Source organism: Leuciscus leuciscus, assembly GCF_965113295.1.
Source record: "Leuciscus leuciscus genome assembly, chromosome: 11".
NCBI lineage: Eukaryota > Metazoa > Chordata > Actinopteri > Cypriniformes > Leuciscidae > Leuciscus > Leuciscus leuciscus.
In genome coordinates, this window is record NC_138735.1 from 6,202,161 (window position 1) to 6,219,176 (window position 17,016).

At 38.8% G+C, this 17,016-nt stretch overlaps 1 long non-coding RNA gene and 1 pseudogene across 2 annotated transcripts; both read right to left on the reverse strand.

Annotated features, from left to right (window-relative positions):
* Positions 1 to 1,550: 1,550 nt before the first annotated feature.
* LOC309508805 (NXPE family member 3-like) lies at positions 1,551 to 11,915 on the reverse strand (annotated as a pseudogene). Its single transcript, XR_014211644.1, has 7 exons — positions 11,911 to 11,915; positions 11,070 to 11,478; positions 10,470 to 10,884; positions 10,313 to 10,383; positions 9,830 to 10,033; positions 6,202 to 6,542; positions 1,551 to 2,290 (listed from the first exon to the last, which is right to left on the reverse strand). The product of XR_014211644.1 is annotated as an NXPE family member 3-like (transcript).
* Positions 11,916 to 11,978: 63 nt separating this feature from the next.
* LOC309508717 lies at positions 11,979 to 13,457 on the reverse strand. The gene is made up of 5 exons (XR_014209689.1): positions 13,177 to 13,457; positions 12,784 to 12,840; positions 12,528 to 12,663; positions 12,261 to 12,279; positions 11,979 to 12,013 (listed from the first exon to the last, which is right to left on the reverse strand). It is a non-coding gene; the product is annotated as an uncharacterized lncRNA (long non-coding RNA).
* Between the last annotated feature and the right edge of the window lie 3,559 nt (positions 13,458 to 17,016).

Below are 17,016 nucleotides of genomic sequence, written 5' to 3' on the forward strand. Positions count from 1 at the left end.
CATCAGCTCATTCATATTCCTTGAAATAAATTATCTGTAATTTACAGTATATGATTGCTGGAAGTCAAATGTATAGTGAATTACTGCTTTTTGAGAGTGTATGAGAGAGCTGAACTGTGCATTTAATGAGAGCTTGCCACCTCCATATGGTCACCATCTTCAATCAGTCCTCACATCTTTTTGAAAAGGCCTCTCCTGCCAAGTGCACTGAACCGTGCCAATCAGAGCAGACCCCATGCTGCTAGAGGAGAAGAACAATGCAGAAGTACATTACACCCTAAATCTTTCACTGACCAGATTATTCAAATTAAAACTGGGGACATGTGTAGTTCAGAAGTCCATAGCATTAAAGTTTCCAGTGTTCGTAACAAATTAACAAGGGGCAAATTTCTTGTTTTGTGTATTGGTAAATGTCGTACTGTGATGAAATGTGGTAAGCCAAACATTTTGTTTCATCAAACATCTCTGTCTTCAACTGTTGATGACATCAATCCACCCATTCAAAGCAACTGGTGAGCAATGACAGTGACTTACTACATTTAACTGCGAAGTAATGCAACTAAATGTATAATGATGTGTATCATTTAAATAATTATTGCACAGATTTAGTATAATCTATAGTCTTATAAACCTATAGTCCCAGACTAAAATGCTTGTTTGAGCTGTTTTAACTGAAAGCAACTTGCACTGACATATCTTAACATATGTCAGTGCCATTACAGTATTTTGTCTCAAGATGCACACCAGTAATGTTTTTTTCTAAGGCACATTTATAAAAGCTACTAAAATGTCCTAATTGAACTAAGGCTTAATCCTGTCTTAATATAAACCCTGTCTGTGAAACCGGACCTTAGTCTTAGAAACCAAAACTCGGCTGGGTCTATATTGTGTTAGTTGATACATAAAAACAAAAAACATTAGACCTAATAAATTCGCTATAATTTTAAGAGAATCTCTGGAGGACTCTGATAATAATAATAGAAAACAACATTTCAAACATAATTTGAAACGTGTTTTACTTAGGTCAAACACAGATTTTGAAGGTAACTATAAAGTTTATGCTGTTCTTCTCCAACTTGACCGGCCACTCCAACGCTATCTCACACGACCAATTCGTACAAATTCGTACGAGTGAGTACGAGGTGGCTAATTCATACGAATTTGTACGATCTCACTCGTACGAATTCGTACGATTTGTCCAAACCCCAGTGATGGGTAGGGGCGGGGTTAGGGGTAGGTCATTCATACGAATTGGGCAACTCGTAAAATATGTATGATTTAGCAAAAATCATACGAATTCATACGAGTGAGGTCGTTTGAATTCGTACAAATTAGCCACCTCGTAAAATACGTACGAATTGCCATGAGATTGGGTTGGCCACTCACTTTTATGTCTTTAGGGCGAAGTGCCAAATATCCAATCCAAATATCAAATATATATGATATTTTATTATATTAAATGATTAATAGAATATTTGTAAATATGATTATTATCATTATAAATATAGCGATTACCTCTAAGGAGGTCACCCGACTTTATATATGATATCTGAATCTAACCATATCATGTCAACAAATGGAAAGGTCAGCCAGCTGTTTATTATCATGTTATTTATTGTACCTTTAGCCCCAACAGCAGGGATGTTACCTTTACCTTATGGATGTTACCTTTACCTTTACCCCTTTACCCCAGATAACATACTTTTACAGTTTTTAAAAACTGTTGCTTTAATTACTATAATTTGATTATTATATCAAATTAGCGCAAAATCAACTTTGCATTTCTGTCTGCAATCGAGTCAAGGATCAGGCAAATTTCCAAATGCATGATCGTAATCAGTTGTTAAGAACAGTGTTGAGAAGAATTTTTGTTCCATCTAGTGGTTTAAAAGAGAATAAAGTCAAATGCGCCTTTTACCCCGGTGTGCCTATAGCCCCGTTGTACCCGTTTGAATTGTTCTAAATAGTAGATTGATTGTACAGTATTTACATTGATTGTATATAATGACAAAGCAAGATAAATAATGTTCTTTTTTTTTTTTTTTTACATAATTTTATACATCATCTTTTATTGTGGTTTAATCTGAATGTATTAGGAAGGACAGATATAAGAGAGCAAAATATTGATCTCATTAGCAATAATAACAGGTCCTGGGTGAATATCTTCACGTAGATAGTGACATGACGTCATCTGCCAGACATCGAAGTAGATTACTCCATTGATATCTCGGAACATCTCCTGCATCACTGTATTCAGCTGCATTGCATACCAATCACTTTGAAAAATATCCTGTAACAACACGGATCAGTAACAAATAAGAAAAAAAGTTGTTTTAGACAAAGTACCTTAACTCTATTGTTTGCAATTGCAAAAAAACCACACATAGCATTCAGTCTTTTTTGTAGTCTTATTTGTCTTTCACATGTTGTACCTCTCCTACCATGTAGACAATAAACCTATTGTTTTTATCTAGTAGAAATAAATAAATAGTTTGCCCAAAAATTATTCATTCATCCACTCATACTCATGTTTTTCGATGTCTATATTTTTAGCGCAATGTCCAAGATATTAATTTCCTTATGTTTCTCCCACACAACTATAATTTTGCTTTACAGAACTTAAGCCAAATGGACTACTTTATGTTGTATGATCCCTTATAGTCCTTTTTGCAGTTTGACAGCCTTTCATTGTTCGTTTCATTGGTTCCTTTCATTGTAAGTGCTTGGACATTCTGACATTCTCTTTTTCTGTGTTCCACAGGTGAAAGTCAGTCATACATGTTTAGAATGACATGGAGATGAGTAAATGACAGAATTATTGTAATATATTTTGTATTTATTTCTAGACTTTCAATAAAAAGGTAGCAGAACAAATGTAATTAATTAATAATTAATTAATTTGTTACTTTTATATAGCGCATTTATTGGTACTCAAGTGTTAAGTGTTTACCTATGGAAGGGGGAATCCCCTCAACCACCACCAATGTATCATACTTTCTTGTTAACCACAAATATTATCATAAGAACACAATATAGAAAATGTCTCGGGTTACTTGACTGTAACCCTTTTCTCTGAAAAAGTGGGAACGAGATGCTGCGCTGATTAGCGCTGTGAGAAAACATCTTTTTTTGACCAGTTGTAAAGACGTGTGGCAAACACACCAATAATTTGGTTCTGATGATGACGTAATCAGAATGTGCACGTCAGAGGCTATATATGGATGTGTGGCAGGTGTGTTTAAGCTTATGTCTTTTAGAAGTATGTGTTGTGTTTCTGAGTGTTTCTGTTGCAGGAGGTGGTGTGACCTGCATTCAAGCCAGCAGAGATCCTGATTGGTCTGGTCCTGATTGGTCTAATTTTGGTTCCATTGAAAAGGACCACCCCAAACACTCTATGGAGGCTGAATGCGTGCCATTTATTTTGTTCTGTCTTGATTTCCTCTGTGATTGTGTGCCTTTTGTGAAACTTGCTTTTGTTCATATGATTTATAACTCTTAGGTTGTTTTGAATTCCCCCAGTGCGGAAATGCTGCTCAGCATTTCGTTCCCGTTAAACATCTCAAGTAACCCGAGACGTTCACTTTCAAAGGCTACTCTCAATGCTGCGCTGACTAGCGCTATGGGAACGAAAATACCAACAATACCGCCTTGGAAGTGTCTGCACCCTTCAATGTTGCGTTGTGTATGCGCACAAACACGAGAAAGGTCTCAGACATGAGTTTGAGATGTTGACTTAAGGACGTGTGAGCCAGAAGTAACATGAACATCCAAACTATAGAATCTAATAAATATGTGCAGAGAGGACCAGTCTGTTGCATCACATACTTGTTGCATGGGGGAACCTCTTGCTAAAGCCCTGGAGGATGCAACCCGCCTCGTAGACTGAGCCCTTATGCCCAGGGGCGAAGCTTGACTAGGGCGATGGCATCCCTCACCCAATGCGACATAATCTGCTTTGTGGAAGTCATCCCCCGGTTACAGCCCCCATAACAAATGAAAAGCTGCTCTCACTTGCGCCACTGGCTAGTGCGGTGGACGTTAATAAGAAGAGCAGGAACTGGACACAGTAAGAGGAGTTTCTCGTAGTAAATGTTGGAAGAGGACAAAAGGCTTCAAGAATGAATGACCAGATGCAGGGTTGAAAATGGAACTATGAGAAGATATTCGGGGTGAGGGTGCAAAATAACCTTGACCAGTCCAGGGGCAAAGTACCCCGATAGGGAAAGCAGGATGGCAAAACCGACAGAGCCTGCAAATCCCCAATTCTCTTTAGTGACGAGCTAGCCATAAGGAAAACCATCTTTAGAGTCAGAAGCTTGACCGGCACTGACTCTAGTGGTTCAAAGGGGTTATCGACTAGCCCCTCAAGGACCACGGCTAAGTCCTATGAGGGTACTTTCACTCTGACGGGTGGTCTCAGTCGCCTAGCTCCATGAATGAAGCGGGCAATCAGAGGGTGCAAACTCCAGCACTGAAACAATCTAGCATTGAACTGGTTCTCTTCCCTTGTCTGCACCTTGACACACTAACAACACGGAACCCCACTGACTTTCAATGTATGGAAGACGAGTGTGAACAAGTGATGACAGAATAAAATTTTTTGGTAAACTAATAATTTAAGTCGCACTGATTTATGTACGTGTCATTGCATTAGATACAAAATTAACCAAGTAGCATCTGAAAACCAAAACCGTATGTGCTTTTCTTAGAACTAACTTCACTTTGTGGGACCTCTGTATGTTATTTACAGTATGTACATTCATACTATGAAGCCTGAAATAACATAATGTTTGTTTTTTTTTTAAGAGAGAGAAAAAAGTCACCTGTTCCGAAATTCCATTTATGCCAATTAATAACTTGCCTGGCATTTTTTTTTCTAAATACTCAAACCACTGCCTTGTGGTGGAGTCTCCCATCATATAGACAATCTTGTTTTTAAGACAATTTCCCATTTGTGCAGAACTGAACTGCCTAGTGTTGCATACAAAATAATTCCAGACATCTTTCAGATAGAACCCTGAACTGGTCTCGTCATACCAGATCTGCATCTCTCCATTGTGCCTAAAGCAAAGAAACATTTACTTGAAAAGACAGTGTTTTAATTATGTAAATTCTGTATTTTCTTGTAACTACATTTGATTTTAGATGACATATCTCTGTGTATGTTTTGAGAATTTTCTATTTAGAAAGAATGAATGACAAAATTAAAGCAAGTATGAGCCGAATTCTTGTTTTCATTATTTTCTATCTATTTATTCCTGTCCAAATTTGTAATAAAATGGTCAAAACTACACAGATCATGTGAACATACCAATGCCTGCAGTGTTGGTAAGGACATTAATGATTTGTGTGTCTCTAATAATAGCAACATTTGTTAATGTCCTGTGTAGAAAAATAATAATATTACATTTTATACACGTTTTCTAGAGTTCTGATATTCTTCTGGAGGTTGCTTTGAATCCTTTCCCACTTACATCAGCCCATTTGAAAAAACGCCGGAGCATGCTCCAGACACAGGCTCAATGACCTCATGATCTGGTGAAAGGACAAGAGAAAGGGAACGACACGTCTCCCGCCCTTCAACCAGATCGACAAGTGAGCCCCATGATCTTGTCATCGAGGACGCAAGTGGAGTGGAGCACTTTGATGGAGAATAAGTCGCAGTGTTCACATTCTGTGTCCTCAAGGGCTGACATAGCATGATGTTTCCCCAGACATAAGATGCAAAAGTCATGCGGATCATACTCTGATGGGCCGTGAGCAGGGCGGCATGCATCACTTGCTGGATTCTCTCGACATGATTCTGCTTCTGATTCTGCATGATTTAACTATTTTCTTTTCATTACAGAGAAAGAGAAAGAGAGAGTGAGAAAGGCTTTATTCCTACCTGACAAAACTAACTCCTAGCAAAAGGGTAGTTTAAGAAAGAATGCAGCACACACGGCACGCAATGCGATTCTGAAGAAAAAAGGAACCTGAAAGTGCACCTGTCTCCATCTATTTATAGCCTCTGTTGTGCACATTCCGATGACGTCATCATCAGAGGTTATTTAAGTCAAATTCTTGGCGTGTTTGCCACATGAGTTCACAGCCGGTCAAACAAGGATGTTTTCCGATATCGCTAATCAGCGCAGCATTAAGAGTAGCTTTTGAAAGGGAACTATTGAAAATAGAGTAGGATTGGACAATAAGCAATTGTACCTTTAGTCCTGCAGTGTTTCCAGACTTGATGATGACGGTAGTCTCTGGTGCACGACTCAGCAGTGCAACAACAGACTGACGGATTTTGGCGACTTCATGCACGTAAAATGTTATTGGGTGAAAAACCCGGTGGGCAAAGAATGTGAAGACAACGAGTGCATGAGGACCACCAGCTATTTCATCAATATCATTGCTGATATAATGCAAGTCGGTAAAGAGCACATTAGAAATCCGCAAAGGAACACCGTGTGGCCTCCAGTGAACAATTATATTATTTTCCAACTCTACAGCCATCAGGGGTCCACCCAAATGATGAGTGTGGAGGTTCATTCTTTTTATGCCTAGTAAGTAAAACTTACATTAGTATCATCACTTCAATTTCTAAACAGCTTTACAAAGTTGCTTTTGCTTAATGTATACAGCAGCCCCAAAAAGCAAGTGGACACAAGAAAAAAAAGAAAAAAAAAATCACCACATATTCACACTCTGTAATGGTTATGCTCTATGTGTTGACATTCTGTTGTTTTTTTTCCTTTGGTTCCCATGGTTCCTTTATGTGTTTAGTTCATTTTCCCTTTGTTCCCGTTGCTAGTTGGATTCTATGATAACTCATTGGTTAATTGATGTTCACCTGAGTCTTGTTTGTTTTCCTAATTTATACATGTATTTAAGCCCTCAGTTTGGTTCCTCTCTTTGTCCTGTATTATCTCTGCATAAGTGAATCTGTTACATTGATTCTTGCCTTCTGGATTGCCTTTGTTTTTTTGTAAATAAAGTAAATCTGTAATTTAAATCCTCTGCTCCTCTTCCCTTGCCTGCACCTTGACAGAATAGGACCAAACATGGATCTAGCTGTTGGCTTCATTGCCTTCCCCCGACAAAGTCTTCCTTTGTTGGAATACTCTGCCAGGGTCTGTGAGTTAGCAAAGTGCTCCTAACTTGATGATGCCACACTAAAATCAGTTATTTTGGGTAGGAGAAAATTATTATGGCCCTCTGGACTTACCAGACATGGGAAATCTATCATGGATAGAAGCCAGTCTATTTTGTTTAAAGTATGCCTACTAGGGGTGGAACGGTACATGTATTCGTATTGAACCAAATCGGTACGGGTGTCACGGTTCGGTGCATGAATTTACACAGAGAATACACGGTATAAAAATAAATAAAACTTGCATGCAAATTAATTAATGTAATGCGGAACTACTGTTAGATACGCGGGTTCTTTAGGGACACCTAATCTGTAGCCCCGCCTTAAGCTAGGTTTGTTTATACTTTCGCCTGCCTCCGCAGCGCGAGCCTCCACAGACCGCGCGCGCGCCTCCCCAAATGGACGAGGCATTTATACTTCGCGTTCGCCGGTGTACTATTCTTTGAAATGACAGGGTGCGACTCGGTATAACTGTCCATCAGGAATCAGCGGTGAGAAGTAAGGTACACTTGTGAATGTTTATTTTAGTAGCCTACAACAACACTTTAGTACACCAAAACCACACTACAAAAGAATCGAGTTAGGAAACCAAATTATTCCTTGTGACATTAGAAAAAAAATTGGACATGAGAACGTAACCTACAACTAAATTAACGTTATCTTACATATTTTCTAAACATTTGTATTTAGTTTTGTGAACCTTTTTATAAAACATGGCCATTTATTTTTATTTAAAGGGCTTATGTCTGCTATTGTAGGCTCATTTTGTTAATGTACGTTAAGCAACTAATTTAGACGCAAGAACTGGGTGCCGGTGCTGTGAGATGTACATGCTCGGCCAGATTCGGCTCTAAGTCGTGCGTCTTCGGATGCGGAGCCGTGCGCGCTAAAAAAACGTGCACTGCACACCGCCACGCGAAATGTTGCCTTGCACACCCAACGCGCACGACCGCAATGATGACATTTTTGCCGCGCGCACCCTCGCGCTCTTGTGTCCGCACATGAATAAGAGATGTTTTATTTTCAGTTTTATAGCTGATTGTCTGATTTTGTTTACATCTTACTTTACACACTTCAGGGCAGGCTGTTGCAGCTAGCTCAGGGGAGAGACTGTATGACACTAGGTGGTACAGCCTGACATGCACAATAAAAAAAATTGCCTTCTGCATTTTTGTTTTGCTTTTCCCTCCATTGTACCGAACTCGTACCGAACCGTGATGTCTGAACCGAGGTATGAACTGAACCGTGACTTCTGTGTACCGTTCCACCCCTAATGCCTACCCATTGTTGATGTCCATGCCCACAACTACCACAGGCCCAGAATCAGAGCCCGTCCAGCCCCTCCTCACGCCTGGTTGACCCAGAGCAAGAGCCCACAGAACTCCAGATCCAAAGCCAGCCGAGTCTGACCAGGTATGTGAGCCGGCCACAATGTATGTCCAGGAGTCCGTGTCTTGAGTCATTGTTCGTCCCGGAGCTCGAACTTGCACTTTCTATATGCATGAACAACAAAGCAGAGCCCACCGTAGACCCAGAGCCCGAGCCTACTGAGTCTGACTAGGTGTGTGAGCCGGTATCTATGTTCATCCTTGAGGGAGTGCTGGTGGAGTTCGATATCGTGGAGCAGAGTTTCATTCACCCTCCTAGTCCTGAAACCGATTCCTCCCTGTGTGAACTCTTGGGTTCCCTGATTTCCTCCTACCTTCAAGCCCTGTCTCAGCCGCTGGTTCCATCCAGCTTCAAGTCTCCTTCATTGAGGCCGGTTCCCTGATTTCCTCCTACCTTCAAGCACTGTCTCAGACGCTGATTCCGTCCAGCTTCAAGTCTCCTTCATCGAGGCCGGTGCCATCCAGCCCCAAGTCTCCTTAGCCACTTCTGTTTCCATCCGGCCCCAAGAGTTCTTCGTCGCCGCTGGTCCCGCCCAGCCCCAAGTCTCCTTCGAAGCCACTGGTCCCACCCAGCATCAAGTCTCCTTCCTCACCGCTGGTCCCGCCCACTCCTTCCTCCCATGACTACACCTTCATGCTTCTTGGGCCTCTGGCTATGCCTCCTCCCTTCCCGCACAGGCTCCTCCTTCCCTCCGATTCTGCCCCAAGCCCCCATCTCCACCTTGATCCCGCAAGCCTGTGGTTCGGCCCTGGCCCTCCAGTCTATTGGTGTCACCCTTGGTCTTTATCCCCTCTGCTCCGCCTGGGTTTCCACCTGTTGCCTTCTAGATTGCCTTCTTTGTTTATATAATGAAGTAAATCTGCTGCAATATAGATCCTCTGCTTCTCTTCCCTTGCCTGCACCTTGACACACTAATAACGCAGAACCCCACTGACTTTCTATGTATGGAAGAAAAAAAAAAAAGAAAAAAAATATATTTTGTGTTCCACAGATTGAAGATTAGGTTTAACAACACAAGTGTGAACAAGTGATGACAGAATTAAATTTGTTGGTGAACTATCCATTTAAGTCGCACTGATTTATGTACATGTCATTGCATTAGATACAAAATTAACCAAGTAGCATCTGAAAACCAAAACCGCATGTGCTTTTCTCAGAACTAACTTCACTTTGTGGGACCTCTGTATGTTATTTCTGTACAGTCATGCTATGAAGCCTTAAATAACAATGTTTTGGGGGTTTTTTTAAGAGAGAGAAAAAAGTCACCTATTCCGAAATCAAAGCCATTTATGTCAATTAATAACTTGCCTGGCACTTTTCTTTCTAAATACTCAAACCACTGCCTTGTGGTGGAGTCTCCCATCATATAGACAATCTTGTTTTTAAGACAATTTCCCATTTGTGCAGAACTGAACTGCCTAGTGTTGCATACAAAAGAATTCCAGACATCTTTCAGATAGAACCCTGCAGGAACTGGTCTTGTCATACCAGATCGGCATCTCTCCATTGTACCTAAAGCAAAGAAACATTTACTTGAAAAGACAGTGTTTTAATTATGTAAATTCTGCATTTTCTTGTAACTACATTTGATTTTAGATGACTTCTCTCTGTGTATGTTTTGACACTTTTCTATTTGGAAAGAATGAATGACAAAATTAAAGCGAGTATGAGCCGAATTCTTGTTTTTGGTTTGCTAAATGAAAAAAAATCTGTCATTATTTTCTATCTATTTATTCCTTTCCAAATTTGTAATAAAATGGTCAAAACTACAGAGATCATATGTGAACATACCAATGCCTGTAGTGTTGGGAAGGACATTAATGATTTGTGTGTCTCCAGTAATAGCAACATTTGTTAATGTCCTGTGTAGAAAAATTATAATATTACATTTTATACACTAGAGTTCTGATATTCTTCTGGAAGTTGCTTTGAATCCTTTTCCACTTACTTTGTAAACAATTGCTTCTCAAAATGATTTAATGGGTTTTCCAAACCTCCGGTAGAGTGATGAACCAGTTTGTCACAAGAAAGTTCTTTGGTCTCTCACACTGCCACACCGTCCCTGTTTTTATATCCTTATACTCACAGCAGCAGTCGCCTTTACTCCAACTTCCATCTGCACCCCACTTAAGATTGCATTGTACTACTTCACTGATCCTGGTTTTATTGGGTCCTGGCCATTCAAAGTGGCCTCTATAGTGGCTGCGTGGGAATGAGGACTCCCTGTATTTTTTAAGAATCTGCACAACCTCACTGGAGTGCTCTAGACGTACATAAACTTGTGCCTGACCTTCCCAGGGCAGAAGAAGAGCAACAGAGTAAGTCCCATTAAAGTGATCCACAACCTCCCCGTACACACTCGCCTTCAAGAAGAATAGAGAAGGTTAAGTGTAATGCAGAAAACTAATGTCTGCAGGTAAAGCCAGCTTAAACACCTAAACAGTACATTATGTAATATTGTGTAAATAAACGAATAATTAACAGGCAAATCAAACTCAGTGTTGATTTTTTAATTTTAATATAAAATATTATATTATAAACAACACACCTTGAGTTTTGAATTGAATAGCTTTGCTTGGAAAAAATCTCCTCCATATCTTTTCAGGTTCTTGTTGTGGTCTCTGGCTGTGATGGTAACAGAGATCTTTTCTCCCACTTTGTAACTCTCCTTGAGTCCCACAATAGAGAATGTTGAGTGGACTGGGCTTGTGCTCTGATTCAGCTGAGTGATTTCTTGATCTGGACAGGGCCAGTCCAGAGCCTTTTGTAGCCGGTCCCACTCCTCTTCACTGATTCCTATGTCATGAGCGGATATTGTAGATGAAGAATTATTATTTCGAGGAACTGGTTTAGGTCTGGGGGGCTGAAATGGTCTTATTTGGATCCCACCATTCAATCCCCATAGAGCCTGGGAGAGGACCAGAATATAAATCAGACCAAATTCAGTTTTTTTTGTTCTATATATAAATTATTTATTTATTGTAGATAAAGATAATTTCTGGATAATACTATAAAAGTTATGTGGATCTCATTTGCGGGTGGTGAAATCATGCACATGGGTTAGGGTTGGGTTACCAATGGGTTAGGTCCTACTATGTAGCGCTAGCAATGCCATCATGGGTTCAAAAGCAAAGAATTGTCTTTACTCAACAAGTCAAAAGGGAACATGAAAGGGACCTTAGTTCTCATCAAGATGGCTGTATGTTCGACATTTTATCTGCTTCTCCACTACTAAAATAATGATGAACATACTTAAAACTGAATTTTGTCGTTTTTATCTTCTTAGAATACTTTCATTCCTAGATGAATATGCAGAAACAAATAAGTAACCTTGAACACTCTGAACACTGGGTCTGTGGTGCTACACTGAATCAACTTCTAAAATGTACTTCATGTGGTAACATCTACAATAACTGGGTTTGTTTAAATGAAATAAATGATTTAAGATTACTGATTATCAGGCCCGTGCAGAGACCTCTGGAGGGGCAGGTGCTCAAAGCATAAAAGGGGGCACATGGAACAAGGCTTTAAATAGGGCTGTGCTCAAAATATCAATACAGCAATATATCAATATGGATGATTCTGTATCGATACGGCAGCAAATGCATTGATGCAGTTTTGAAAAAGAAACAGAACAGAAAAGACTAATTTTAAGTTTAAGAGTAAAAAAAAAAAAAGTTTATGTGCACCTATTAATAACTCTGAGATTAGAAACTGAAGTATCTTAAGTTGTCCCAACCTGATGGATTTTTTCTTCTCTGTTAAACAGAATAATAAAGAACAGCTGTAATAGTAAACTGTGTAGGACAAAATCAACCAGGCCCATGTTTCGTTCAGTACAGTACAGTTTTATTTAATGCCATGTTAGCATCTGTGGCTATTTTCATGGCATAAACTGATTTACAAAAATACAAGAGTTACATTTATACAATGAAAATAAAAACAAAGCAAACAGAACAAATACAGCAATTAATACTTTACAAGATTTTTAACATTAATGTGGTACCTGTTCTGGTAAATTCTTACTAAAGTCCTTAAGTGAGTTTGCTGCCTTTGCTGTTGCTGTTGTTGTTACTGCTGCTGCTGATGATGATGATGATGATGATGATGATGATGATGATACTGCTGGAGCTGATCTGAGACTGTAGACATTAAAACAAACATATAGGAGATATATTAGCTGATTAAACAATTTTTATGTGACCATGACAAGATGTAAAGATTGTTGACAGTGTTTGGAACTGGCTCACTAGCTCACGGACCTGCTGTAAAGCTGCAGATTCTGCCCAGGCTGCTAGAGGAGATGTTCACAGAGGCTGCTGCACACAAAACATAAGATACTGGTAAGCCTTACCAGTGTTGTGATAATAATTTTTAAGGCACTCTACGTTTTTTTTTTTTATTAATACTGTAGAAATAATAACAATAGTTTAAAGTATAAATAATAGTTTTTAGTCAAATAACATAAAAAGACCAGACCCTCTGAAACTTGTCTCTCTCAAACAGCAAGCTAACGTTACTTCTACAGCCTACACACAGCAATATAACAACATCTCTGTCTGCATGCTCTCTTCACGTCGTTCTTGTAAAATAATAATAATAAGTAAACAAACATCTGCATAAAAGCACTTCGCTGAGAATGAAACACCACTTACCAGCAGCCGCAGAGTTGAAGATATCCTCTGGTAGTGCGCGTAGCCGCGCGAAATTAAAAAATGCGCGTGCAGCGTGAGGAATCGTCCCGGATGAGTTCGTAAGGTGAAAGGTCATCATGTGGGTCATTTTATTTACGGCTAAATTATTATTCATTAATTTTACTAATAGTTAGATTGGGCAGGCATCCACAAAAGGGCCTTTAATTTAAAAAAAAGGAGAGGAAATTTTGCCTTGACAAAAGGGCACTTTGGGCACCAAGGGGCAAAAGGGCAGGTGCTGGAGCACCCAACGGCCCTTGTACAAAGGACAGCCCTGTTTCATTACATTTCAAGGTGTAATGTACAAACATGACATTCCTGCTAGATTTTTTTTTAAGGGTTCTGTAAAATGTTAACTATAGATCAAAGGTAGGCTGGAAGGATAAGTCACACTAGATCACACAGCTCTATGATCACAATCACCAGATTACTGATTCGCTGCACCTGCATCCACTCATCACACACCAGGAGGCAGGTTTAACTTCAGATTAACATTGTGTTTCAAAGTGGACAGTGTATTACTTGGATACACACACACACACACACACACACACACACACACACACACACACACACACACACACATATGCATGAATATACTGTATGCGTATATATATAGAGAGAGAAAGAGAAAGAGAAAGAGAAAGAAAAAGAGAAAGAGAAAGAGAAAGAGAGAGAGAGAGAGAGAGAGAGAGAGAGAGCGAGCATCCTCCACCAGCTGATTATTTGGATATTTGTGGCAAGGACGCGATTCATCTTATGTTTAAGATGTTTACAGTCTGAATGTTAAATGACACACAGTGGGGTTATAAACCATAATTAGTGTTCTATCAGACGTCCTCAGATGTGTATATATCAGTTCCATATATATACAGTATATGGGTTTTCTGTGTTACTGTAGAATTTACTAGAAAGATGACAGCACTTCAGTTATAGGGGAAACAACTCCTTAGAGCTTTCCTTGCTTTCTTCAGCCCTAGGACGTGATGGCAGCGTCACCATGGCAACGGCATCAGTTTCCACAGTAACGGCAAAGAGAGGTGAGATGAGATCATTATTTCAAAAATATTACATCTGAGGACGTCTGATAGAACCATAATTATGGTTTATAACCTCGCTGTGTGTCGTTTAACATTCAGACTGTAATATTACATAAGATGAATTGTGTCCTTGCCACAAATATCCAAATAATCAGCTGGTGAAGGATGTTTTCTACCCAGCAGGCCATAGAATTACACTTATTTTTCATGGTGGTGATTTCCTATCACTGATATCATAATAGACTGTGACAGTGACACTAAGAGAATGAGAAGAACTCCTCTTGATAATAAACAGTGAAATAATACTGAAGAACTGAATATCAGAAGGCTTATATTGCAAAATAAATAAACATATACAAATAAATAAAATAATAAATCTTATTTATAACATGTTTTGTCTTGTTTTCCTTAAAAAAAAAAAAAAAAACCTTGAAACTTAACATCTTAAAAAAAATGACCAGATAACAAAAATAAATGAATAAATGTTTGGGACTTGTTAGATATAGCAATAACATATTTGGTAACAATTTACTTAAAGCCTTTATGTATAATGCATTTTAAAGGTATTTATAAAGAAGGCCTATGTTATTGTCAGAAGGAGGCAACACAGGTAAGTAGCGAAACACAGGATCTTTATTTGCAGGAACCAGAAGCAATAGCATGGTGAGTATAAGTGCAGTCAGATAGGTTGTGGATGACTTAGCTTGAGGATGGTGACAGCAGATGTAGAGTGTGTGATGAGTGGATGCAGGTGCAGCGAATCAGTAATCTGGTGATTGTGATCATAGAGCTGTGTGATCTAGTGTGACTTATCCTTCCAGCCTACCTTTGATCTATAGTTAACATTTTACGAGAACCCTTAAAAAAAAATCTAGCAGGAATGTCATGTTTGTACATTACACCTTGAAATGTAATGAAACAGGGCTGTCCTTTGTACAAGAGCTTTAGAATTACTCTCCTGTAATGATAGAAAGGCTGGAGAAGAGAGGGTACGAGTAAAGTATCTTCTTTTCACACAGTAGAAGAGGATTCCTATTCATGTCGAGCCACAGAGGTGATGCACAAAGCCTTATCAGTGTGTGCAGAAAGGCAGCGGTCATGGTGCTCTGCTCTTATTGTGACACTGTGCCGCTCTCCCAGACATGCAGACGGTGTGAATACTGCTGTGTTCTGCTGTGGAGACATGTTGGCCTTGAGGGAGTAAAAGTAACATTCGCAGAGGAAGATTTTCCCTTGTGAAAAAAATAAGTAGACTTTAGAATACTTTTATATTTTGGAAATAATATACTTTAAAGAATATACTTAAGTGCAAACTGAATGTTATGTTTTTGGACACTTAATTGCATGTTATTTACAATTAAATGAAAATGTATTATAGTTTACATTTTTATTAAATGTATAAGTATAGGACTTTTAATTAAGTATAGGACTTTAATCATTTGTAATGTTGAAGTTGCAATTTAGTACATAAAAAAAAAAAAGTAATTTCAAATAACAGTTACAATTTGAATCAAGTACTTTGCGTGTGCTAAGTATGTTAATCAACACATCAACATAAGTGTTCTTGTAAAGCTTGAGAAAGTGCACTTTAAAAAAAAGTCTACTTAAGTGTTAATATAGACATGAAAGTGTACTCTCTTTAAGTAGCCTTTTATTTTGTTGATATTACTTTATCTGCAAGTTCAGTATTTTAATAGTACACTACAACTGGACATTCAATACAATTAAGCATACTTTTTTTCCCCTCAAGGTTTGAAAAGAGAGGAATGGAATTAAATTAAGTTCTTTCTTTCAGAGTTTTAAGAGAAAATTATTTGGTTATTATTGAATTATGTGTTATGTTATGAATGTGGTCCATTGACCCTGTAAATTGACATGTAGCCAATGAGAACACTCTCATGTTCACAAAAAAACATGACAACATGAAAGCTTACAGCTAGTGTAAAAACAAGCTGCATGCTACACAGCACAAGACAAAACACGACATGAAAGCACATGAAACAAGGCACACAGACAAGACAAAACAGGAGTGGCAGGGCTCTGTCACAAAGCAAGAAATAGACTAGACAGAAGTGACAGAACCCTGACACTAACTGATAAGAATGTAAATGTGTACCTTGAAATGGTACCTCGCTTTGGATAAAAGCGTCTGCCAAATGCATAAATGTAAATGTAAATGTAAATGTCACTGGACAAAGACTCACTGTATCTTTTGATCATTTATTAAAATGCGCACACACAGCGTTCAACTCTATCAGCTGGTGCCCTAGCAGCCCTGTCCAATCTGCAACACAATACCGGAACCACAATTGTTATCGGGCATAACAGCACATCTTCCCCCCTTTAAAAGTAAATAAATTTCTTTTAAAATATTTTGTTCTATCAATTTGTTTTTATGCCAAAAATAACACTTTCATAACAACATCATAACAAATGCACTATCAAATTTTACAATGAACTTTTTTTCTTTTACTCAACAGTTTTCAATTAGTCTTTCAGGAGGTCTAACAGTGCGTTTTGTTCTGCATTACTTCACAGGAAAAGCAGTGACTTCCTTTGACAGTTCTGAGTTAGTGTGATTCACAGAACTGTTGTCAACTTGTTCATTTGTGAATATGTCAGTGTCAGGTTTTGGGCAGGAAACAAGGGCTTTTTATTAATAATAAAAATAAAACAAAATACAAACAAAACTACCCCGAGGGGGAAAACAACACAGACTTGACCTGACTTGACTTGAGTGAACACACAGGAGGAGCATAAC